The 25393-nt window shown below is 38.4% G+C and overlaps 1 long non-coding RNA gene across 1 annotated transcript in view; it reads right to left on the bottom strand.

Moving 5' to 3' along the window:
* The window catches only part of LOC124870405, a 30870-nt gene extending 6606 nt beyond the window's left edge, over positions 1-24264 (bottom strand). The window contains exons 1-2 of the long non-coding RNA XR_007038762.1: positions 24182-24264; positions 5224-5263 (exon numbers count right to left, since the gene is read on the bottom strand). This is a non-coding gene — a long non-coding RNA (uncharacterized LOC124870405). The remainder of the gene's footprint in view (positions 1-5223; positions 5264-24181) is intronic.
* Between the last annotated feature and the right edge of the window lie 1129 nt (positions 24265-25393).

The following is a 25393-nucleotide window of genomic DNA, read 5'->3' as shown; positions in this document are numbered from 1 at the left end:
TTGCATATGTTTATGCATGCTAAGTAAAATTTATTTTAAAATTAGAGAGGAACACCAGTGTTGGGCAAATAATATACTGTATATGCTGCAATATATAATGTGTAAATTTCCATGCTTAATACCGGTCCCCTGAGTGTCTGATGTTTTCGTCTCTACCAGACAGAAGCAAAATGAAACAACCGCTGTCACAGCCATTCCTTTAATCTCACAGAGCAGGATCAGGGACGACAGGAAAGTGCAGTGTATTTTATAGGCACAGTATGTTTTTACAGTTTTTTCATAACCTTACCTGTTCTTTGAATGTATTGCTCTTCAAACACACTGTAAGACACCTCAACTATACTGCATTAGTGGTTCCAATTACTTTTGACAACAGGGCTATTCATTGGCTCTCTGTTGGCTTCTGTGACAATTTGTGTTAATTGTAGATCACTGAAACAAGAAAGAGTTACACTCAGACTAAGGAAATATGCTATTTCACATAATTTGTTTAACCACTGAGTCCTCTGTATATTATTCTAAATATATATGTGTCAGTATGCAAACCTAGACATGGGCTGCTAATTCCAAAAATCCAATATAACAATAATTATTCTCTGCCTATGTAACTTGAGGGGATGAGATACTGTCCACCTTATTTTTCCCAGTGTTGCTGTAGGATTGATTATTGGTGCAACCTTCAATAAAATAGCAACATTTGCCACATAGCTGTTTGTTGAGGTATCTAATCAAATAATACAGGCTCATAAGATATACTAGGTTTTATTATTTTTTTCATGGTCACAAACTTAATGAGATGTCCTTGCAAAGCTCCGGAACGTTTTGAGCTGTTCGCTGCTGCACCTAAAATCAAACGAAGCTTAACCTGTGGCTTCACTAAGTGTGTGCTGAACATACACCCAAAGTGAAGCATAACTGTCCTTGTGTTAAAGATCAAATAGATGTTAAACCAACTGTTGAGAATATATGCCTGAGGTGGATGTTTCCATAATGTCAAGTGGCTTGTTGGCTGTGGTAATGCCTGGTCAAAATGTTGTACAGGTAAATAAAACAGATATCGTCAACACCCACCTGGAGTGTTTACAGCACTGAGTCACGGCAAAATCTGATTCAGCACTATCAGATCAACTTGTAAAGCTCCATTTTTATTGGGTCTCATTTGGATTGCACCAGTATTTTTGCTTGGTTTGGGGCGTTTCAGGGGGAGGGAGACAGCGCATAGGGAAACCAACACAAACACTTAAAGGAATCAAGGTGTTCATGATCATTAACCAATTAATTAATGACATCATGTAGATCCATCATTTGATTATATCTAAATGTGCTGTTAAGAACTCTGGGCTATTTAACATGTTGACAATAGAGACATTTTATTGAATAACTTGCTGAGTACACTGTTAAACATAACATGAACAATCAACCTGTTTTTCTTTAGTTCTACATTGTTCCTTGTCTCTGCTTTCCATTTTCTCTGCTCATCAGGACAAGACATTCCAGCCTTTCCATCCCTAACTGGCACTTAAAAAATACTCACATATACAATGAATGTGCTCTCATCTGGTTTAAAATAATAGCTAGGTAATGTCATATTACAGTCAAATACAATTACATTTTTAGCTCCCATAATATTATTATTATTATTTTGTCTGTATTTGCTATGCACAAGATTTCTTATGTGTAAGAATGCAGTTGTGGTTCAACAACAGGGCGTTGCACCCACCACACACACAATGCATCATAGGTTGTAGGAATCAGGTGGTTAGGAAAGATATTTCATGTGCTTTGTGGTAACACAAATGTGCTGAAGTGCACAAAAGGTTTCCTAATATCTTCCCCTGTAACAAAAACACTGCAGATAAGTTCCTGTCCAAGCTATGCTTTAGCAGACACCACACAGGGCTGACTCCGGCTGCACAGCCACATGGGTATATCTGAATTACCAGCAAGTGATGCTGAATGCACAGGGGGAAAGCATGGAGATATATAATAACATTGTTATCACAACTGATATCACATGCAATCACTGTAGCTGCATTACCAGGGGACTGTTGGTGAGCGTCTTCTATGATAGCCTCAGCAGTGCAATTCAGTTTGATTACTTTCTACTCGAAGAAAGAAAATTCAAATTCCATTTGTGCGTCTACAAACCTCAAGATGAAATTAATGTATATGGATGAAACTGAATATTTAACTTTGAGCAAATATGAAGGTTATGATCACTGAACCTAATTAGATAATACAATCTAAATTGCAAGATTGCCTGTGATTGTCATCTCTAAAGCTTCCGTCTTTTATCACTAACCTCTGCGTCACAAACCTCTCCTGAAGAAGCCTGATGTGATTTTTGGCTGTTAGGCCTTACTGTGTCAAACATATTTCTTTATAAGAAGCTGTCTGTCCCCCACACCTTTCCCAGGGCTGTGCAGTCTGTCACCCAAACGGAGCGTGTCCATCTGTCCTTTCCTATTTACGCTATGTTGTTTTCAACACTGCGTAACCCCGTCAACGTAACACAGGGACGGTTGACAGCTGTTTGTTGATTCGATGCCACGGCTTATTTCCTTCGCCTGTTTGTTTAGATGTCAGCGTTCAGTAACATCAACGGGTGAACTGGTGTGTTTCTGTTTTGAGACCTGCTCCTGACATCAGGACACAGATACAAACACAGCTGGTCTTCTTTTCAGACAGGTGTGACCAACTGAAGTCAAGCAGAGAAGTGAAAAACCTGCACTATAACTTTCAGAACTCTTTTGTGTGGTAATCAAAACAAATTTTATCATAGGCTTAAAAGTACAAATTTACTTCTGTATATTGCATGTTACTAGTATGCTCCTAAGGCAATGGATTCCAACCATTTTAAACCAGCTGCCACTCAAGGACTGTATAAACATCTACGGTACCACATCAATAAATGTTCATTTTTGAAATATTTGTTAATTTTTGTTTAAAAAATTGTGAAACAGGTTCAGGCCTTTTTAATTTTGATGAATTATGACCAAATTATTATTGTAAAATTAATGGAAACGAAGGGTGACCGGAGGGTGTGTTCCAACTACAGGGGGATCACACTCCTCAGCCTCCCTGGTAAGGCCTACGCCAGGGTATTGGAGAGGAGAGTCCGGCCGATAGTCGAACCTCGGCTTCAGGAGGAGCAGTGGGGTTTTTGTCCCGGCCGTGGAACACTGGACCAGCTCTATACCCTCTACAGGGTACTCGAGGGTTCATGGGAGTTTGCCCAACCGGTTCACATGTGTTTTGTAGATCTGGAGAAAGCATTCGACTGTGTCCCACGTGATGCCCTGTGGGAGGCGCTCCAGGAGTACGGAGTCGGGGGCCCTTTATTAGGGGCCATCCGATCTCTGTACAAGGGGAGCAGGAGATTGGTTCGCATTGCCGGCACTAAGTCGGACCTGTTCCCGGTGCATGTTGGACACCGGCAGGGCTGCCCTTTGTCACCGGTCCTGTTCATAACTTTTATGGACAGGATTTCTAGGCACAGCCAAGGGCGGGAGGGGGTCTGGGTTGTGGACCAGAGGATTTAGTCTCTTCTTTTTGCAGATGACGTGGTCCTGCTGGCTCCATCTAGCCAAGACCTACAGCATGCGCTGGGGCGGTTCGCAGCCAAGTGTGAAGCGGCTGGGATGAGGATCGGCTCCTCCAAGACCGAGGCCATGGTTCTCGACTGGAAAAGGGTGGCTTGTCCTCTTCAGGTTGGAAGGGAGTTCCTGCCTCAAGTGGAGGAGTTTAAGTATCTCGGGGTCTTGTTCACGAGTGAGGGAAGAATGGAGTGGGAGAATGAGCTTCCTCCGTAGGATGGCCGGGCACTCCCTTAGAGATAGGGTGAGGAGCTCGGCCATCCGGGAGGGGCTCGGAGTAGAGCCGCTGCTCCTCCACATCGAGAGGAGCCAGTTGAGGTGGCTCGGGCATTTATACCGGATGCCTCCAGGACACGGCCCAGGACACGCTAGAGGGACTATGTCTCTCGACTGGCCTGGGAACGCCTTGGGCTCCCCCCGTAGGAGCTGGAGGAGGTGTCTAGGGAGAGGGACGTCTGGGTGTCTCTGCTGAGTCTGCTGCCCCCGCGACCCAGTCCCGGATAAGCGGAAGACGACGAGTACGAGTACGAGATGTTTTATGGCTTCTTATCCATTGGCACTGCAGTATTGGCCGAAGGACGTGGTTTCATTTTACTCCAAAGTTAACATTTCCTAGTTCCAAGTTGGAGTAATGAACAGAAAAGTCCTGGTGCGCGGGAAAAGTACGAAAGTTAGAACCTTCTCATCAACCCTGACTTCCATATCCAATATGGCGGCCATGCATATAAAGTTTAGTGAAAATGTGTTTTTGAGAATTTAAATCACACTAATTCTCTTGCAACCTTCTTTGCAGAACATTTTGCCACAAAGTTTGAAAGTACAAAATACAAAAACAAAAATATTTATGTTATTAGCTTGTATTGCTAAAAGTAGTTAGGTCACCAACTACTTTTAGCACATTTTTAATCAACTTTTAATTAACTAATGCCACTAGTTTTCAAACTTGGAACAGTTATGTAAATCACAGTTTCAAACTTAAACAGAAGTAGTCACCAACTCTTGTTCCTGGCTCACTGTTTTCTGCTTCAGTTCATACCGGGAGTTAACTTTTCTCCAATGCAGTTCCCTTTTGAGAAGGTTCTGTTTGAAGCAAATATCAAGGCTCTTGGACAATTCCTCTTTTTAGCTATTAGTTGTTATTTGCTTTATATTCTGATTAATTTGATTGTGTTTAAATGGTTAACATATGCTACCAAATGTTTTTCTTTGTACCCAAAAAGTACTTGGACCACAGGTTGAGAACCATGGTTCTAATCAGGTAAAAATGCGTTCCTGTTACTGTTAATATTCTCATTACCTCTTTCTTATGCAGCGATCAGCTTTTTTTTTAAAACTTTTTACAGCCAGTGGCAAGTACACAAGAAAACCTCTGAGGTTTCTTCTTAACCCAAATGCTGTGTTTTTGCAAAAGGTTTGTCGGATTTGAGGAGGGCTACAAGAAGACTTATGGTTCCAAGACAACTACAAAATGTATTGATCCCTATTGCTAGGCATGCACAGCATTTACACTTTGATAAGGGATTTTTCAAATTATGTGGACAGGCAATGTTTTATGCAGTGTTTGCAGGTGTGAATGAGTGTTGGCTGTGATGGGCTGGCAACCTGTATGGCGTATCCCGCCTCTCACCTGTAGACCTTGGGAGAGAGGCACCAGTTCCTCTGCGACCCTGTAAGGAAGAAGCAGGTATAGAAAATGGAAAGATGGATGGATGGAAAAAATTAACTGCACAGTTATTAAAAACAGCATATTCGATTAAAATAAATGGTGATTTAAAAAGTGTTCAAAACATGCATGTACTATATCTGTGCATAACAAACAACAACAGACTATTTACATGAAATGGAAAAACTGTGCAAATAACAGCAGGAATGTAAACAACTTATTTAGTTCTATTTTGTGATGGTTATAAAGTGACAGCTGCTGGGAGGAAGGATCTGCGATAATGCTCCATTGTACACCTAGGATGCAGCAGCCTGTTACTGGAGGAGCTCTGCAGTTCTGCAACTGCTTTATGCATGGGGTGGGAGACATTGTACAACACTAACATTATTTGTTTGGCCCTTCTGCCTCCCAACACCTGCAGTCGAATAATAATAATGGGTAATAATTAAGGTACTGGCTTATTCTTTTTAACCAACTCTTTGGTACAGTTGAGGTTAGACATTCCTAAGAAAACCTTTTTGTCATTTGAAACCTAATATGTCAACTTTTATTTTGAGTTTCAAAATAAAATTTGAGAAGATGGGGTGGGCAATTTGTATGGTTCATAATATCACCCTATTTATTAATTGTCAAGATCTTTATTTTTATTTATTTATATTTTTTCTTGGTGTCTAAAATTTTTGTCTGAGTGTCAAAAAGAAGAAGCCCAACAGATTTACTTTAACAAGTGGAACATTATGGCTTTCGTAATAATTATGCGTTTGATATAGAAATAAAAAACTTTATTAGAAACGGCTTTGTTATTATTTCAACTTCAATGGGCATGGAGACGAAAACAAAAGGGAAAAAAAGGAGAAAAAAGGGAGAGAGGTGTCAATATTTTTAGCCAGCTGAAAGATTTTCAGTTCATGCTTGTTGAATTTATTTTGTCAGTTTTTCTACCAACAAAGCAACAAGTTTCATTACCTTTTTGGGCTGTATCGCATGCTGTTTTGACATTTACCTCTCAGAGCTGCATAGAGGATGTTTAAAGATTGTTAGGAAGGGGATAGAAGAGTCCCTTTATTTATAATGCTTTGATATTATCAGAATAAATGATATGAAACTAGCTTCAACCTTAACAGCCTAATGAAAGCCTGACTGCTGTCAGAGGGTTCAGATTTCAGGCACCACAGCATTTCAAATCAGCATTTCAAATGAAGAATTTATTGAAAAAATATTAATTGTTTTAATAATACTTTAAATTAAATACATTTGTACTTAAAACGATTAAGACTTAAGATATCATGAGAGCCTAAATTTAAAGTGTTATTTTGCCTACCCAGGTTTTTAGTGAAAATATCTTAGCACAGTATTTATTTGATCAAGCACATCTTCGCCAATATGCAAACAGCTATTTCCACCAGACAGTGAGTCATGGTTTAAATCATGCATAAGTGTGAAGCATGCAAACCGGATTGAGAGGTTTAATATCTGACTAAATGGTAGGATGGGTAGGAATTAATCTAAGCAACTTTGAATGTCACATGATGTTTGAACGTAGACAAGCTCATTCTAACAAACACTATTCGGGGACATTTACCCACCACAGTGGCTCCAGTTTAATCAGACGGGTGCCAAAACCAAAAACATATGCACAAAGACGCCTTGATGCCAGGAGAGGTGACAAGAGAATGACAAGATTTGTTCAAGATGACAGATTCCCAGCAAACAACAGTCAGTAGCGCCGTGATGTGCAGAGGGGTGTGGGTCTTAAATCAAACAACAACTCAAATATTAAAAATGAATGGACCACAGCAGCAAAAGTTTACAGCTGTTTCCACTCTGTCAACTCAAAATCAATGAGAGAAAAGCCATAGCAGGGGGTGTCAACAACTCTGCCCAGCAAGGAGCTGTGGCAGAGGGATAAAGGTTTGTGTTGCAGCGTGGTCACGGCAAGGGGACAGTTTAGCATAAACTGTATGAATCTACGGGTCTGTGTGTGCTACATGGGCTGCTTAGTTGGGGCATTTTCTTTAAGGCCATGCATTATGGCACAGCATACCTAAATATTTCTAACACAGAAATTTATACAGTCTACATTTGGTAAATAAATGCTTCCAGCTAGATGATATCCTCTTAATACATGTCTTGAAACATCAAAGAGATGCCAGAACTCTCCTAAACCCATCTTAATAAATCATTACTCGTTTGAGGTAAAGTCAAAGACAATGCAAATAACGTATTTAACCCAGCCTAATAAATGCTTTTTATTCTACAACATACAAACATGTACTGGTGAGTGATATGACAATATTAGATCCTGAAGGACTGGGATGTGCTGACAATCTACAAACGCAGAGAGGCATCATTAGTATGGCACATTGGTCTATAGCTGCTCTTGCACAGAGGTATCAATTTTATTTTCCTCCTTTTAATCTAGCTTCATAAAGTAGCTTTTATGTAATAGGAGGGTACTTTATTTGAGGGCTGTTGAGGTTGTTTAGCTTATAAATGAAGGTATTTTTTGGAGTTAGGCAAAACTGTCCGACACCAAGTGTACTTTAAGTCTGAAATACTTCAACTCATTTACTGAATGTCAATTGTACTTGACACAAGTTGGCAAAATTGCATAAATTGATTCAAATCTGTTTTGAAATGTTTGTTAGCCAAAATGCTTTAGTACGTTTTTGTCCGAGAGCAATGGTTTTGCAAAATGATATTAGATGTAAAAAAAAAGTTCAGTTCCTTCTGTCTATGGAAACGACATGAATTTATAGTGCGTTGATATTACGTCCTGGCCATTGTTTTGATAGCTGTAGCATCGTTCCTTCTGCTTATGTTAGTTCTGTGTGCTGTTTTTAGCTACTTGAGGACATAATAGTACTGTGTGTTTTGAATAGTATCATTATAAAAACAGATGTGCATTGTTTTTGCCATTTTTGTCTTGTTTCTGATGCGCTAGATAATTGTTTCTCTGCTATCAAACGGAACGTGCATTCTCAGTATGAGGGATTGCTGCAAAGTCAACACCAGTGACTGTCCACTGTTGCTACATGCTCATCCAGGAGGAGTGAATGCCAGAAGTCACTGACTCGATGCAATCTGCTGGGTTTCTCTAGATAGAAAAACCTTTTAACCAATTTGAATAAATAACAATGTACGATTAGATTGAATTGACTTTGTGAAGTGTCATGAGACGACATGTGTTGTGAATTGGTGCTATATAAATAAAACTGAACTGAATTGAATTGAACGCTCTATGACCTGGAGGGGGCGGGATGTGAAGTGCCATTGTAGCATTTTAAAGAGGCTAAAACAAGCAAGTTGCTCCCAGACGCACCTTAGAACTGGGGTAAAAGTGCCTGTGGAGCTACAATGACGAGTTCAGAGCAAAGCATTGCAGATCATAACTGTATGACTGAAGTGTGAAAAGGAAGCATTAAATGTTTTAAGTTCAGTAATATTAAGGCAAACAAATAAAAATGGATTTATTTTACTTTATTCTTCATTTAAAAGTAAATAAAAAAAACATGGAACAAAATACATTCCTTCCTAAATGACAAAAGAGAGAAAATTATATTTTCTAAAGTAACTAAATAAACTGAAAAACATACAATTAATGAAGTGCCCATTTAGAAAATGAAGTGTGTCTTATCAGTTGTGCACATGTCTGTAGATTTCCCCAGGGACAAAAACATATCCTGGAAGTAGGAAGCTGAACCATTGGATCAAAGCTTCCATTTTGATGGTTTACAAATGTTGTATTTTAATGAACTTCTGAATGGCAGAATGTAGATTTCCTCACTTCCATGTAGAATTTCACAGGGACAAATAAAAGCCTCTTGAAGGTATAAAGTAAAACCAATGGGCCAGCTTATTTTGATCAAAGCCACAATTTTACACGTTATATTTTAATGAACCTGGTCAGTGGTCTGTTACGTAATGTAGGATTGAGAGTTACAAAAGGGTGTGGACATCACCAGACTGAACTTTGAGGTTTTACCATGAAATACATAAGTAAGAGTCAAACATAACATTCCCTGATTGATGCAGATCTGGTCCTGAACAATGCTAAATGGCTACATTCTGACATCTTCAAAGCCATGTCCACTGAGATTAGGAAGTCACATGTTTAACTTGATATCCATCTTAGACCTTCTTTGTTGTACTAACTGAAAACGTTTACATGTCACATTGTAAATAAGAAGTTTATGTCCCTTCAGTTAAAAAATTGTGAATTTTTGATCAAGTGTGTGGTCAAGGTGCCTTGGCGAATTTTAACGTCACACCTATTTAATATATTAACATTCCACATATGTCATCAGATTTGAAATGCTTATTATTATGCAAGTGCTGTTTATATGCTGAATGTATGTAGATATGATGCATTGTATTCACAGGTCCCACTAGAAGATTTAAAGCAAGCAGCCCCTGCTTTGACTGAGATTTATGAAAATCAGCTCACAATTGTAACCTGGTTTGCTTGCGTTCTGTATGGCCTTTTGTTTTTGGGTCCAACAACCAACAAGACATTTATCCGTGGCAAACCATGCCCAAAATCTTCAGTATGGAGCAGCTCATCCATTGTAAACATCTGTCAAAAGGTCATGAATGACTTTATCGTTCAATGTTCTTCGTGGGAGAGGATGAAGGTTGATTTCATCAATACCGGAGTAATTATTAAACACTGCGGTTTAATTAAAAAAGATTTACTTGGGAACATTGTGCCTTGCTAGATTCCTAACATATTCAGTCCACATTGTGTTCCAAACTAAATTCTTGTTGGCATTTCAAATCAACTTCTTGAAAGGAAAATTTCAGAAACATTACCATTCTTTACTATAAACCTCCATCTCTAAATGTCAGTCTCTGTATATGACAGTAACAGTATTGACATGTCAATGCTCATTGTTACACAAACTCCAGAATATCACATATCTTGTATTTTTGCCACCAGTCTTACTTATAAAGAAATCTTTTGAGTTTTTGTTGAAGCTGATTTCCTGATTTCCCTAGAATGAATTATTCTCTGTCTTGTAGGGCAGGAAAATAGGGATTAAAAAGTACATTTTAAGTAAATCCTTCACATTTTGGCTTGGGAAGATTAAAATAAGTAGGGCTTGTCTTCTATCAGCACAGCCAGTTAGTCTTACACCTTACCTGTGCCTCATGCAAGACATAAAGTAGAGTCTCTCCTTGAAGCGGCAAATCTGATTCGTAGGGACAGGCATCCGCTGTGTTCAGAGGAACATTCTATCTATCAAGCGGTGCAGATGTGAAAATTTCTGCTTTTCTTTAATGATGCGTTGTTAGTGCAGCCTGTCGCTTCACTTATTTCACCATGCAGAGGAAGAAATTACATTCAACAAGAACAACAAACCCATGGGCTCCAAATGACTTCAGCTAAGTCACTAATTTGATTTAAAGAGAGTAGACAATAAATGTTTTTGAAATGTGTGTTGCTTTATAGTAGCTACAACATAATGAGCAACTCAGGCTACATCATTACAATGTTAGTATTTACTAATGTTACTTTAAGAAGTCTTTGAAGGGTAAATGCCTTTTTTGAACATGCTGTAATTTTGTCATAGCACTTACAACTTTTACTTAGTTCATTCTAGTTTCAATAACTAAATTAGGTTGAAATGCTCATGCGGTCGAGGATGAATTTCCCACCATGTTTCTCTCCTCTTATGCAGCGCTGTCGATCCTGTCCTTATCTCTTGCCCTGCTCCATTAGAGCTCAGCTGAAGCCTGCTCTACCCTTTGCCATTTTGTCTGTAGACTTTGCATTTTGACAAGTCTGCATAAAAACTCCTCTTCCCCTCATGCTCCTCATCTTTTTGCACTTGTTGTTCATTGTGAAGCTTCATCGGGTCTTATGTTTTATTAATGTTTTATTTTCAAGTATAACTAGCAAGTAAAAGTGTTTCTTTTTTGACAAGCTCATTGCTACAAAGAAAAAAAAACACTTGAGAACTATTGTATTACATGGACTAATAACATGTGTATGAATGTGTATAATCTCATTGATTTTAATTAAATGCTCTTTATTTCCTAATACTGCTTTGAGATGTACACCAACATAGGTATTATCACAAAAGACATACAAAATTAGGCTGTTTTCCACCAAAAGTCCCGAGATCCTGGGATTTTTCTTGCCCAGAAGAAATGCCGGGTAAATTGCATCCTTTCTCTTTCTACTGCTCTGGAAAGATGTGGTGTTTTATTTAAATCAGCCTAATGACATATAGTCATATTCGATAAATTTGTATAATATTGAAAAGTTGCTTCTCACAATAACTAAATTCACTAAGTGAAACACCTTATATAGATTAATTACACAAACCAAGGTTTTCAAGTCTTTGTTCATTATGATAATTTCCCACTTACAGCTAATGCAAACTCGACATTTAGGATTAGAATATTACATCAGACCATTAAAAAACACAATTTTGATAGAGAAATATGGGTTTAATGAAAAGTATGTATACCAGCTTAAAGGTTGTTATTCCCTATTGTATTTCGAAGTTGGGAAGAAAATTACACTACACCTCCAGTTGAGCAAGTGGCAGTAATAAAACAAGGAAAGCCTTAAAGAGAAACCCGTATCCTGCCATTTGTTCACAAAACAAGATGGAGAAGGCACAACTGGCCTTTTTGTTTGTGATGTTGTACCACATTGTCCTGAACCTCATTGGCCGTCCACCCATTGTATGTCCTCTTACTCTGGTCCATTCTCAATCCAAAAAAAATAAAAAATACACTTAAATATGAATTTCGTATAAAGTAGAAAGCAATAACAACACGCAGGTCTTAAATATAGCAGATGAGCGGAAGTCAGAACACTGCAAGGGTCCACTGATCATCGTCGCTCAGCACATAACCCTGCCTCTCTACAATCCCAGGGTAATCTGAAGACCCTACCCCCAGACCTGGGTCTTTTATCAGGAAAATTGTGGACCCATTATAATAAAATAACTCAGGTACAAAAAGTGTCAAAACCAAAATATCCACGTAATGGCTCAAAGTCCCTGCAATGGAAAAGGGGCTATAGTCTTTACAAGTGTCCAACCTAATGACTTCCCTTCAATCTCAAATAATGGTAGTGACCTGAAACTCTCCATAAAGAGGAAAAAAAACTTCTTTCAAGCTTAAACATTAAATTTCAATCTGACTTAGCATCAGTAGGTAGGATGGGACAGAATTTATCTAATCCACACGTTTATCCTACAAGACAAACAGTATTTGCAGCCAAAACCACATAACCAGACTTTACAGGACACCCTTACTGTCTCCATCCTCCAGGTCTGTGGTCTGCTCATTTTTAGCCAAAATAATCAGAAAGTAAGGGAGGCCTTAAGTTTCACTTGCAGTTTGAAGCATCCTGTCACCCCAGGTAGGTGTTTGCAAATAAGAGGACTGTTAGTATTAGGTCATTGTTGTGGTGTTTGATTTACAGTTGTTCTGATTCTGTATCAGTGGTGCATGTGCAGTAAACATGGTGACTTTGATCACCTGTGGTGTTACAATTGCATAAGAAATAGTGTTTGTGTTAAATTATGTTGGAAGGCAATATAAGAATGAATTTTCTTATGGCTTCACATCTTCCAGTCCCAAAGGGCTGATACGCAATATCGTGAGGTATTTTGATTTTAAATCCTGTACTGTTTGTCCGGAGGCCTAACTTAAATCATTAACATTACTCTTTAGTGCATAAATATTTATTATTTTTACATTTAACATGCAAAACAAATTTTGAGCTACTTGAAATGTGTTTCAAATTTGAAAAAGGGTAATATTTTTCCCATTTAAAATATAAACATGTAATCGTGTTCAAAGAAATACAATACAAAGAGATTAATAACTGTTTATCTTCCTTTACTATTTACCAAACTATATAGTTTGGAGGGTTCACTTTGATGCACACAGTGTCAATATGTGTTTAATAAAATTAAGGAACAATTTTCTAAACATTCAAAACCTTTGTTAACAAGTCTAAACAGTAAATATGCTTAAAGGTTTGCTATGAATTATAATATGAGTTGGTAAATGGGAGAGAATGTCAAAATGTTTATTTTAATAAGCCATCTTAGCAGCGATTCAAGGTCAAATGTAAATTAAGTTTAATTGTTCTCACTGATTTGATTTTTTAAACAAATAGAATCCATGAAACCTTTATTATACATGTAAAAGCCCCTAACATTGGGATTCTTGTTTTTGTTCCCCAAAACCTGAGAAAAACATGTATTTCTTGTGTAGTGAAATATTGTGCTCTGTCTCATCTCAAGAGCTGGATGTATTGTGGCGCCCAAAATTACTAGTGGATGAGATTTGGAGGCAATTTCCTGTGATATTCCATAGTTAAGGAAATTGTCTGATCCCTTCTGTATTATACTGTATGTGCTTGGAGCCAACAATCTTTTTAGTCATATGAGGCACTATGCTTAAACTTTGTGTTTCTAGTGCTCCAAATAAACTAATGTGTGCAAAGTAGAGAAGAAACAAAGACCTCTCAAGTGCAGCCAAGTGGATTGCTTTGATTTTACTTTTACTGCAGGTTCTTCTTTTATGTCTCATCAACGCCGTTTTAAAAATATCCTTAAATAGTTGTTTGTTTTTATTTTGAATTACAAACTGGATCAATGTGAAGCCTACAATGATTTTTTTTCTCCTTTCAATGAACTGCTAAGTTATTCATTTTTTACATAGTGGAATGTTATAAATGTTTTTTGCATACATAGCAACACTGTTGTTGAAGTTCCCCTTTTTAGAAGAGTCTATAAGCCTGTATCTATTTACAATGCTATGCTATGTAGTGATAATTGAGATTTTAAGGTATTTCATTTGAAACAAAATGTTTTAAAACAATTTTCTGTTTTTTGTTTAAATCTAAACAATTCTAAATGTTTACAATGCATGCTAATGACAAATCAGTGGGTGCAGGCATATTGATTTGATATTTATTCTGAAAACTATATGTATAAATAAATCAAGTTCGTGTGATGAAATCATGAAAACACTTTTTTCTGACAAGAGCAGTCATGGAGGCAGTCGGAGTCCAAAAGTGGCTGAGCATGCAGGTTGGAAGTCAGCCAGTCTCTGGTCGTCTTTCAACTTCAAAACTGTCCATTGTGCATAATGTCAGGGCTGTAGAGAGGAAGCCTCTCACGAGAGCTTTGGATGAGATAAGAGGAAACGACTACACTGCTCCTGTCTGAGTAATAAGTTTGGAAGTAACATTTCAAGAGTGGTTGATTTGCGCAGGTCAGTCAGCCTATGTAGGATACAACATTTTACTTTACCAATATGTTCTGGGACAAACTGTCAAACTTTAACAGACTTTTACATTTAGCTGTCTTATGACTAAATTACTGGTGCAGTCTCATGTCAGCATGTATTAACATCTACATTTTTGTTAAGAGCAGAAAATTTGAGAAATGATGTACAACGCAATGTAATTTTAAAAATCCTGAGTTTAGATATGCGTTGATTGCATATCCTACTTGGGTGTTTTGCATAGCAATTTATTGGTTAAAGAAACTGATTAACTAAATTAACTGAACATTAGGCAACAGGTCTTTATTTTTTTATTTAAAAAACTACAACACAACCATCACAATGTTGTTGTTTGTACTGTTTCCACAAAGAAGTATGTCACCAATTCAGTTCCTGGGTTGGGCCTCTCTGGGAGAGGTCTGCAAGTTGCCCGCTGTGCTTGGGTGGGTTTAAAAGGTTAGTTTTGTCTTTTTCTTCGTATCAAACCATAAAGCAGATGGGCTACAGCAGCACCGGGTACCACTCCTGTCAGCTCAGTACAGAACACTGCCCAATTGTACGAAAAGTAGCATTGCTACTTCCAGCAAGATAATGCACGATGTTACAAAGCTCAAATCAACTCAAGCTGGTTTCTGGAATGTATTATAATATGGAATGCATAATATTCCTTGGCTGAAGAGAGATCCAGGAAAGATCAAAGCAATTTAAGACTGGCCAACCCCTGATAAAAGAAAACAGCTTCAGAGCTTTCTGGGGTTTGCTAATTTTGACAGACGCTTCATTAGGGATTTCAGTCTGGTTAGCCACTCTACTCACCTCTCTCACTTCTACTAAAAAGCCTTTTTCTTGGTCTCCTTAAAGAAAAGGTTCTCTGCAGCTCCTATCCTCATCCTTTCTGATCCTACCTCCCAGTTTATCCTCAAAGTGGATGCATTGGGTTGTTGTGTTGGTGCCATCTTACCCCAAAGGGCTTCCTGAGATGTAAGCTTCACCCATGTGTATTTATTCTCTAAACATTTGTTGCCTGCAGAGGAATTATGACATAGGAGGCTGAGAGCTATTTCCAATGCAACTTGCCCTGAAAGAGTGGAGACATTGGCTCCAAGTTGGGGATAGTTTGCAGGTCAGTGTGTGTACCTTATTTAATTGCAGAGGAGCTGACACAATCCAACAGACCACCTTTGGGATGTAATGGAACAGGAGATCTACAAATGGTTGTTCAGCTGAGAAATCGACAACAATTGTATGATGCCATCATGTTAACATGGATCACAATCTCTGATACATGTTTTCCACACCTTGCTGTATTGGTACCACAAAGAGCTAAGGCAGTTTTTAAGACAAAAATAATCCAACACAGTATTAGAAAGGTGTACCTAAGAAAGTGGGCAATAACTTTACTGAATATGAATGCATCTGCTTATTGTTTTTGCTGAAAAACGTATATTAGAGATCACAAATTGCCCTTTAACAAGAGTTCTTCTCAAGCCACATGGCTCCACTCGGTCTTGCTCTGCTCGGCATAGATCCTGTTGTGTTTCCATTGACACACTGACTGCTGGAGCTATGGTTTGAAGTCCCGCCTCTTTGCAGCAGTGTCATCCTCTGTGCCGCTATTAACGTTACTGTGTGACATTGTTACATTAAGCAATCTAAAGCAATGAATAAAAATAAATAAATAAATAGAAAATGAACACATAAATAAACAAAAGTAAATATGTTTGTATTATTGTATATGCAAGTATGTCTTATGTATGTTTTTTTCATATATAAAATTATCCACTGGGATAATTATCTGGAACATATCCCAGTTCTTTTTCTTTTCTTTCAGCCTTCAGGCATGGTTTATGATTTGTCAGTCAGTCAGTCATTTTCTACCGCTTATTCCATAGTGGGTCGCGGGAGAGCTGGTGCCTATCTCCAGCGGTTTATGATTTGTAAATAGTAAAATTACATCTGGGTTTCACCCACTCCGGCCTTTGTGGTGTTTAATATTATTGTAGTTGCTATTTTTTTTTCTGCACTACCTCAGCAAAAAAAAACCTTCTCATTTCTCTTGCTCCTATAGCCAATCAGGAGCAGGGACCAAAAAAGCAGGTACCAGGCCAGAAAAACAGTAATGGAAACACTCACAAAGTGGGCTGAGTGGAGTGCAGCCAGCCTAAATGGAGCCAGTGGAAAAGGGGCATACGATTTTTTAACATCTGTGGTGTTCTCACTCATTTTCTGCACTCCACTGATGTACACTAGTTATCCCTAAATGTTTATCACCTCAGTCTCTGGTATGTGTACATTCTGGGTAAAAATACTTTATACTTGTCATCAGTTTTATTATAGAAACAAGAAAATCACAACACATATTTTAAAAGTGTGGTTCCAAAGAAATTCACAAAAACCTTTTGTTTTTGGCTCCAGATGTCTGGAACCATCTTCAATCTGAACTTCAAAGCCATGGTGAAAACTCCAGAGTCTGGGCTTTCTGCGTACAACAGTTGTTTGTTTTTGGTTTGTTTTCGCATGTTTTGATATAATTAACTTTTTTCCACTGTGTGATTTTTATACATAAAATATGGTGCTGCTATCTTGGCCAGGTTTTCAGTAAGTTGGCCATTTTCAACAAGGGTAATCGACCTTTTTCTAAAAATAATAAGAACACATAACTAGTACAAATTTAGTTGCTCCACTACAATAAATTATCAATTAATGTGCAGTTCAGGGGCAGCTCCTTCACACGTTTTTATTAGTTACAATTACTACTGACGAACAGTACCTGCAATTATTCTTGCTCTGAGCAGAGTTAGCAACAGTATAATCTTGGCCAACTTAATCAGTTCTTGTGTTGCTGTTGAACATTTACACGCTTTATTGACTGACTAGCCAGCCTGGGGAAAACCTGTGCTTGTGTGTGATTAAAATGCCACATAATAGTATAATTCCACCTTGTCATTGCAGGTGTAAACAAATGACTGAATTATAGGACATACAGTGCTAAGCACAATTTGTTGCCAGCAGCATTTTGTTGTGGATGAAAAAACAAATAGTACCATCATGCAATTATTGATTTTGCTTTGAAGTGCACACTCTGAGGGAGCATTCAAACAAAAGGTCAAGAGAAATTAGATGGGACATTCTCATTATAATACTGAGCTTCCCCATTGTGTCCAGTCACAGAGTGAGTCCTTATGCATCTGTAGTCTCACCAGAATAATAATAATAATCTTACAATACTAAAATGCATGTGGCTCAAGGAGATCTTACTCAAGTTACTGCTGAACTAAGTTAGGCATTCTAGCAATTCCAGGAAATGCCGAAACATTTTCGGTTTAGAAATGCTGTGATGTTTGAATGTATAAGACACTGTAAATAAAAAAAATAAAAACCAAGGATTACTGGCACCAGCTTAGAGAGGCTGTTTTGTTGGAATATAAATGCAGAAAAGTCTCTTCCCTTGATGGGGATAATAACACTGCTTCTTCTTCAATCAGCTTTCCAGCTCTGCATGAAACCCAAGATTCTAACTTGGATACATTTTTCACAGCCTTTCAACAGTTTTCAGTTTCAGTCAGTATGAAACTGGCATTAGAGAAAAAGGACAGTAGCAAACCGTAAATAAACACTACCACTGCAGCTCAACAAGAGGATACAACAACGAATGTGTAGTACCTATCTGATAATGCTTCCCTGAAGAGACAGGCTCCTCTAACCACCCCTTGCCATGGCAACGCATCTGTTTGTTTCATCTGTGATCTTTTTTGTCTCCTCTTATTCTGCAGTCTCTCGACAAGTTGCGAAATTACTTAAGGAATATGTACATATATATAGGTGAAGTTTCCTTGAATACAGAGAACAATAAAACATTCAGTCCCTCAACAGGGCTTAAAATGCATCCTTTATAAAAGCTGTTCATAAGCTGTAGCTTGAGTTATGATTTTCTGCCTGCAGCATGCGGAAATATTGCATCAGTGAAAGCCAGGTACTTATATCTCTCCTATAGAGAAACAAGTTTATTTTATACTCAAATTCTGTTTTCATACTCACAAGATCGCATATCAATGAAGGCAAATCTGTGGAGGTTTTAGGACATTGCACACAAAAACAAAATTGCTGCCTCTCTCCACTTGTATGCTGTTTCATTCGTTAACAGTGAAACAGCATACAAGAGTATCTGCTTAGATCATCTTTAAATCAACCATCTATGTCTGACTCCCCAAACAGTACTTAGTTTCTATCAAATATAACTTTTATAACTTTCACAATGTGAAGCTGTACAACATAAAAATATTTGTGTCAAGGTTACTTTATTTGTATCCATAGGTAAATTTGTTTAAAGTTATTAAAACTAACACAAAATGCCACACATGCATAACCACTTCTGGTCGCTGCATGCTCATACACCAAGATGCCACAAAGATAAAGCTTAGTTCGCCATCATATACACTCACAGAAAAAACTCTGATCTACAAATATCTCTGCAGTCTAAGTTACCCAGCTTTACGGCTGCAGGCACAGATAACAAATCCATTCTTCTAACCCCACAGTTTGCAAAGCTTGTTAGAAAGTGAAAGTATTTGGCCCGAGGATTTGAATGCTGTCAGTGTCGCTTGTATATAAAAGTTCAGGTACTGGATAAAATCAAAACATTTCTGAATCCAAACATTTTCTTCATTTGCTGAGCATGTTCTGAGTACAGTAAAAAAAATAAATGATCACAGCACTTTTGTAAAGCAGCACTGCTTATATATGATATATGTTTTCAGTTTCTCCTTAGTGCTAATGTCACAATCAACTTTGTTTAGTGTCTGCTAAGCAGTGAAGGGCAAATGCACAAATATTAATAAGTAATTGAATATAAACATTCAATATTTCTATTTTCTTATAAATCATTCATATCTTGTCAATCTGTAAAAATGCTATCAGAAGGGTTGTAAAGGGGTGGAAGTACTGCTGTATCCCTGCTTGATGTACATTCTTTACTAGTTGACTTTGTCAACACAACAATGGTACTTTAGAGCTGGTTAATTTTTTTAAACTGAATTATAAAAGTCGCAAAGATAGACACGACAGGATGCGAAGCTTAAAGTGCTCACCTAATCAGAGCTTACACTTACTGTACTTCACCAGACAAAGTCCCATGTGGACAACAAGTGAATAGTGGTTTGCAGCACTACAATGTGATGAGAAATATTGTGACGTTTTAATATCTTACAATCCAGTTACATCCAAAGTTAATACCATTAGATACTAAAGCAGGCATGTCTGAGAACAACCCTGCTGGAATTTACCTAATCTGATCAGACTGTTTGCGAAAGCTTTAGATTGTTTCTGTTTTCAGTTATTCTTCATAAGGCGGCTCTAAGATACCGATGAAAGTTTGTCCTCCACTGGCTTTGTTTTGCCATTACAGCTTGTGTGCCATTTATTAAGTGACAGGAACTTTGATAAGCACGCACTACTTAGTGGTTACGGATTGAATTAACTACATATTAAATGCACTTAATTACCCATGCACACTAAGTGCTATGCATTAAAGAATTTTCTTGCTTCAAAAGTCTCATTTCAGCTCTTGTTTGTTCCTTTATTCCAGTCTCATAGAGGACACATTTAGGTGTTCATTTAAACGTCATGCAAACAGCTTTAAATACATTTTCTGTTATTTCTTAGGGTGTGAATCGTGGCCCATTTTATCCTTAAACTGTTTGATCAGATCACTATGCACAGTGACTGTCATTTGCTTTGACATTTTCCCTTGTACTATGCAGAGAGCGTTGCCATAATGTGTTGCCATGTGGGAAGAGTCATGAAGCCAGAGGCTACCAGCCAACCCAGTCAAAGCCAAAGTCAGAGCTGTGCCTGCCCTTCACATGCAACCGCAACACACATACACATGAGCCCACAGTACATTTTCAGCCGCAGACTTTCAATGCAAATGGCCGTTCTGCCAGTTTTTCCTGATTAAGAATTCTGCTCTCTTAAAATGGAGTTTGCATCATGTGTTTCACAGACTTATTAAAAGTAATGAAAGCTGTGATCTATATTCACTTCACTCCCCACAGTGTTTTTGCCCAAGAAGCAGGTTTCAACCCATAAATTCATGTCTATATACAGTAGCTAGCGCCTATGGTGCATGAAGAAAAGGTTTTACTCCTACAAGGGCCAGAATTTGGCAGCCTCACTAATGGGATATGGTCCACAGCTCCACCTGTTCCAATGAATTTCTCTCCATGGATTAGACTGTGTCACGTGGGAGGAGGCAATTGGGAGGTAATGGGGAGGTAGTGGTTTGTTAGGCAGAGGCCATCATCCCTGATTTTAGGAATATTAATCTGCCAGCCATTTAAAAAGCAAACATCATCCCTGGTTTCTCTGAGGGGAAGGGATGTGGGGTGGTGGTGGCAGCCAGAGGTTGGAAATTAACAAAAGGGTACGAAGAGGGGAGCAAAGCAAAACAGGCCTGACAGCCAAACTTGTCATGCTTTTCCAGAGGATGTGGCTGTGTCAAATATGATCATTTCTTTTTTATCACAACAGACTGACAGTGTAAAGAATTCCTCTGGCTATTCTATTCCAGATGGATATCCCTGCACATTAAGCAAACTCTATTATGTACAAACATGATTTGACAGGTTATTATTTTAGGCATGAAGATAGAAGGAAAAGTTGCAGGCATATAAACTCAAGGGCAGGGCAGACCCATAATTTACCTTTCATCCTTTTGACTTGAAGCCTATTTGATACATACATTATCATTTCAGGACTTTTGATGTGCTGTGAATTCATGACAGCAGGTCTATCGCAAATCTATCATGATAATTGTCATATGCAAAGTGGAGATGAAACAGAGTGAGACATATTTATGCCCCACCACCCAATTTCATTTGATCCATTTTAACACAATCTATATACTGTAAATCTTGCAAAATGAAAATGTGTTCTGTCAAGCAGAGGGAAGGAGAATATAATGTTGGGAGGAGGATAATTAAAAGAGGGCATTAATGTAGAATGGAACTCGCATGCTTCTCTCTACTTCCTCGATGTCCTCTATTTCTGCAGCATTTGTGTACAATATGCATTGCATTAAAATTCCACCAATCTTTTTTATCTTTTGGTATCCTATAACCACCATATACAGGGGTTGGACAATGAAACTGAAACACCTGTCATTTTAGTGTGGGAGGTTTCATGGCTAAATTGGACCAGCTTGGTAGCCAGTCTTCATTGATTGCACATTGCACCAGTAAGAGCAGAGTGTGAAGGTTCAATTAGCAGGGTAAGAGCACAGTTTTGCTCAAAATATTGAAATGCACACAACATTATGGGTGACATACCAGAGTTCAAAAGAGGACAAATTGTTGGTGCACATCTTGCTGGCGCATCTGTGACCAAGACAGCAAGTCTTTGTGATGTATCAAGAGCCATGGTATCCAGGGTAATGTCAGCATACCACCAAGAAGGACGGACCACATCCAACAAGATTAACTGTGGACGCAAGAGGAAGCTGTCTGAAAGGGATGTTCAGGTGCTAACCCGGATTTTATCCAAAAATCATAAAACCACGGTTGCCCAAATCACAGCAGAATTAAATGTGCACCTCAACTCTCCTGTTTCCACCAGAACTGTCCGTCGGGAGCTCCACAGGGTCAATATACACGGCTGGGCTGCTATCGCCAAACCTTTGGTCACCAATGCCAATGCCAAACGTCGGTTTCAATGGTGCAAGGAGCGCAAATCTTGGGCTGTGGACAATGTGAAACATGTATTGTTCTCTGATGAGTCCACCTTTCCTGTTTTCCACACATCCAGGAGAGTTACGGTGTGGAGAAGCCCCAAAGAAGCGTACCACCCAGACTGTTGCATGCCCAGAGTGAAGCATGGGGGTGGATCAGTGATGGTTTGGGCTGCCATATCATGGCATTCCCTTGGCCCAATACTTGTGCTAGATGGGCACGTCACTGCCAAGGACTACTGAACCATTCTTGAGGACCATGTGCATCCAATGGTTCAAACATTGTATCCTGAAGGCGGTGCCGTGTATCAGGATGACAATGCACCAATACACACAGCAAGACTGGTGAAAGATTGGTTTGATGAACATGAAAGTGAAGTTGAACATCTCCCATGGCCTGCACAGTCACCAGATCTAAATATTATTGAGCCACTTTGGGGTGTTTTGGAGGAGCGAGTCAGGAAACGTTTCCCTCCACCAGTATCACGTAGTGACCTGGCCACTATCCTGCAAGAAGAATGGCTTAAAATCCCTCTGACCACTGTGCAGGATTTGTATATGTCATTCCCAAGATTAATTGATGCTGTATTGGCCGCAAAAGGAGGCCCTACACCATACTAATAAATTATTGTGGTCTAAAACCAGGTGTTTCAGTTTCATTGTCCAACCCCTGTAGATTTCAAGGATTGTTACAAAAAAATCTAAAGAGTTGTGTACATTTGCATTCAACCCCTTTACTCTGATATCCCTAAAATGTCCGTAGGAAATCACCAAATTCGTAAATAAAGTCGACCTGTGTATAATTTGATCCCCGAATAAATCCAGCTTTTCATAAAGGACTTAGATGTTTGTTAAAGAACATTAGTGAACAAACACCATCATTCAGACTAAGGAACACAGGAGACATATCTGGCTTAAAGTGGTTGAGAAGTGTTGAGCAGGATAAGGTTGTGAAGCAGTTGTAAATCTTAAGTATATTATGAAGCACTGATCAATCCATCAAGCAGAAATGGAAAAAGTACGACACAACTTCAAACCTATCACTGTCCACTCGAACTGACACGGCAAGCAGGATATTCTTCAATCAAAGAAGCATCTTAGAGACCCACAGTAACTTTGGAGGAGCTACAGAGATCCCCAGTTTAAATGGGAAATTCTTCCCCCAGGACAACTATCTGTCCTGTACTCACAAATCTGGCCTTTATGGAAGAGTGAAAATAAGAAAGCAATCACTGAAAGAAATAAGAACTTCCATAAGAAGTCCTTTTTTTCAATTTTCCACAACTCATGTAGGCAAAACAGCAAGTGTGAAACATGGGTGCTTTGGTCAGCCGAGACTTTCTGGCCTCCATACAAAAATCTGTGAGTGCCATAAAATTAACACCGCATATCACTCTGAACATACAATTCCCACAGTGAAACAAGATGGTGGCAGCACCATGCTGTGGGAATGCATTTATTCAGCAGGGATAGTAAAACATGTTGAAGTTGACAGGAAGATGTGATGCTAAATAGAAGACGGAAGAATTTTAAGGGGTTTAACAAAATTTATAAGATCTAGATTATTTTGGTTTTATGGTTTTTACTTTTACTGATTTTAAAAAACGTTTATTTCTCACATATTTTTTTATCCTATTTTTAAGTCTTAAAGATGTTAAAATGTTTGTTTGAATGTAAAAAATGAAAATCATCTATCCTTGGCATATTCCTTCTATTTCTGAATTATAGAATGGCCAGTACTCAGTTAGATAAATCATGGATATAGTTACAGCCTAATCCTAAAATAAATTTATCCACAAATTAATTCCAGACCTGTCAGGTTGTAGGTTCACTGTCATAATGTGTTGTTGAACGGAACCGGAGTGCAGAGAGATGCTTGGGAGCAGCATGGTAAGTTTCTCTGAATATCTCTTTTAATGACAAGAAAAATAAACTTACTCAGGAGTCCAGAGCCAATCTTAAGCTGAGACATAGAACAGCAAATAACTGGGGGGTAACAGGAGGAACAAGTGAGGGACAATGAAAATAACCAAGCATTTATACTGAGGGAAGAGGAGTGTGAACCAATGAAAAAGGCTGACAGGTAATCAGATGAAAATGATAACAGGTGTGGAACTGGGTTGCAGAGGAAAACTGAGGGAAGGTGACTGATTACAACAAATGAAGCTAGACTGCTGATGGAGAAAACAAACATGAGAAAATAATGCTAAATGACAAAACCCAAAGAACACAGATCTAAAGAGAACAAAAACATAAAACACAACTCCAAAAAGGCAGAGCATGACATTCACTGGATTTAAATTTAGGCTCATCAGAGTAAAGGGGGACGGACACACTTTTTTATTTGTAAAAGCAAATGGCAAAACCATGTATAATTTTTCATCAACTTCTGTATTTTGTGATTATCACAGTTTATTGCATAAAAATCTAATAAAAAACATTAAGCTTTGTGGTTGTAATCTGACAAAATATGTGAAAGGGATATGGATATTTTTGAGAGGCAGTGCATGTTTTTTTTTTTGAATGTGTATTTTCTCCAGATGCTTGTTTGTTAATAGAGTCCTTAGGTTGCAGAACTGTATGACAGGTGGTCCTGCTGGCCTCTTGTGTGTTCATTCTACAAGTGCTCTCCTGGGTGAAAACTTGTCACATTCACTTACGCCCTCCAGCATCTTCCCACCTTTTTAAACACAGCATCCCTGCATGTTTTTTGTCATAAACAGGCCACTTTAGCAATCTTATCACTGCAGTTTCACAATTCAACCTCCTCCGGTTCTCAGCAGTATGCAGGCACATACTGTATAGCCTACTGTGCAAACAAATATTCATAGAGCAACCCAGTTTACAACAAACAACACTGGATATAACAATCTACAGGTTTTAATGAGCGTGCCTTAAGAAAAACAAATTTCTCAGGTGCCTGTCACTGTTTTCTTTCAGTTTTGACCATATTGCATGTTGATTGAGCAACCTATACTGTATTAACAGGGGAAGAAAACTGCCAAGATTGGGAAGAAGTGTAGAAAACCTTTTTTGTTAGCCCTGTCTGTGAGAGCTTTCTTCGCAAAGAAAAGTTTTCCCCGCTTTCAACTTTGCAGTTGAAATATGTGGGGAAGAAAATGTCATCCCTGCTCTGCATCATCTTCATGT

The sequence above is a fragment of the Girardinichthys multiradiatus genome, chromosome 6, assembly GCF_021462225.1.
Source record: "Girardinichthys multiradiatus isolate DD_20200921_A chromosome 6, DD_fGirMul_XY1, whole genome shotgun sequence".
In the NCBI taxonomy this organism is placed as follows: Eukaryota; Metazoa; Chordata; class Actinopteri; order Cyprinodontiformes; family Goodeidae; genus Girardinichthys; species Girardinichthys multiradiatus.
The sequence above is the reverse complement of the archived record's forward strand: the minus strand, read 5'-3'. Positions and strand labels throughout refer to the sequence as shown.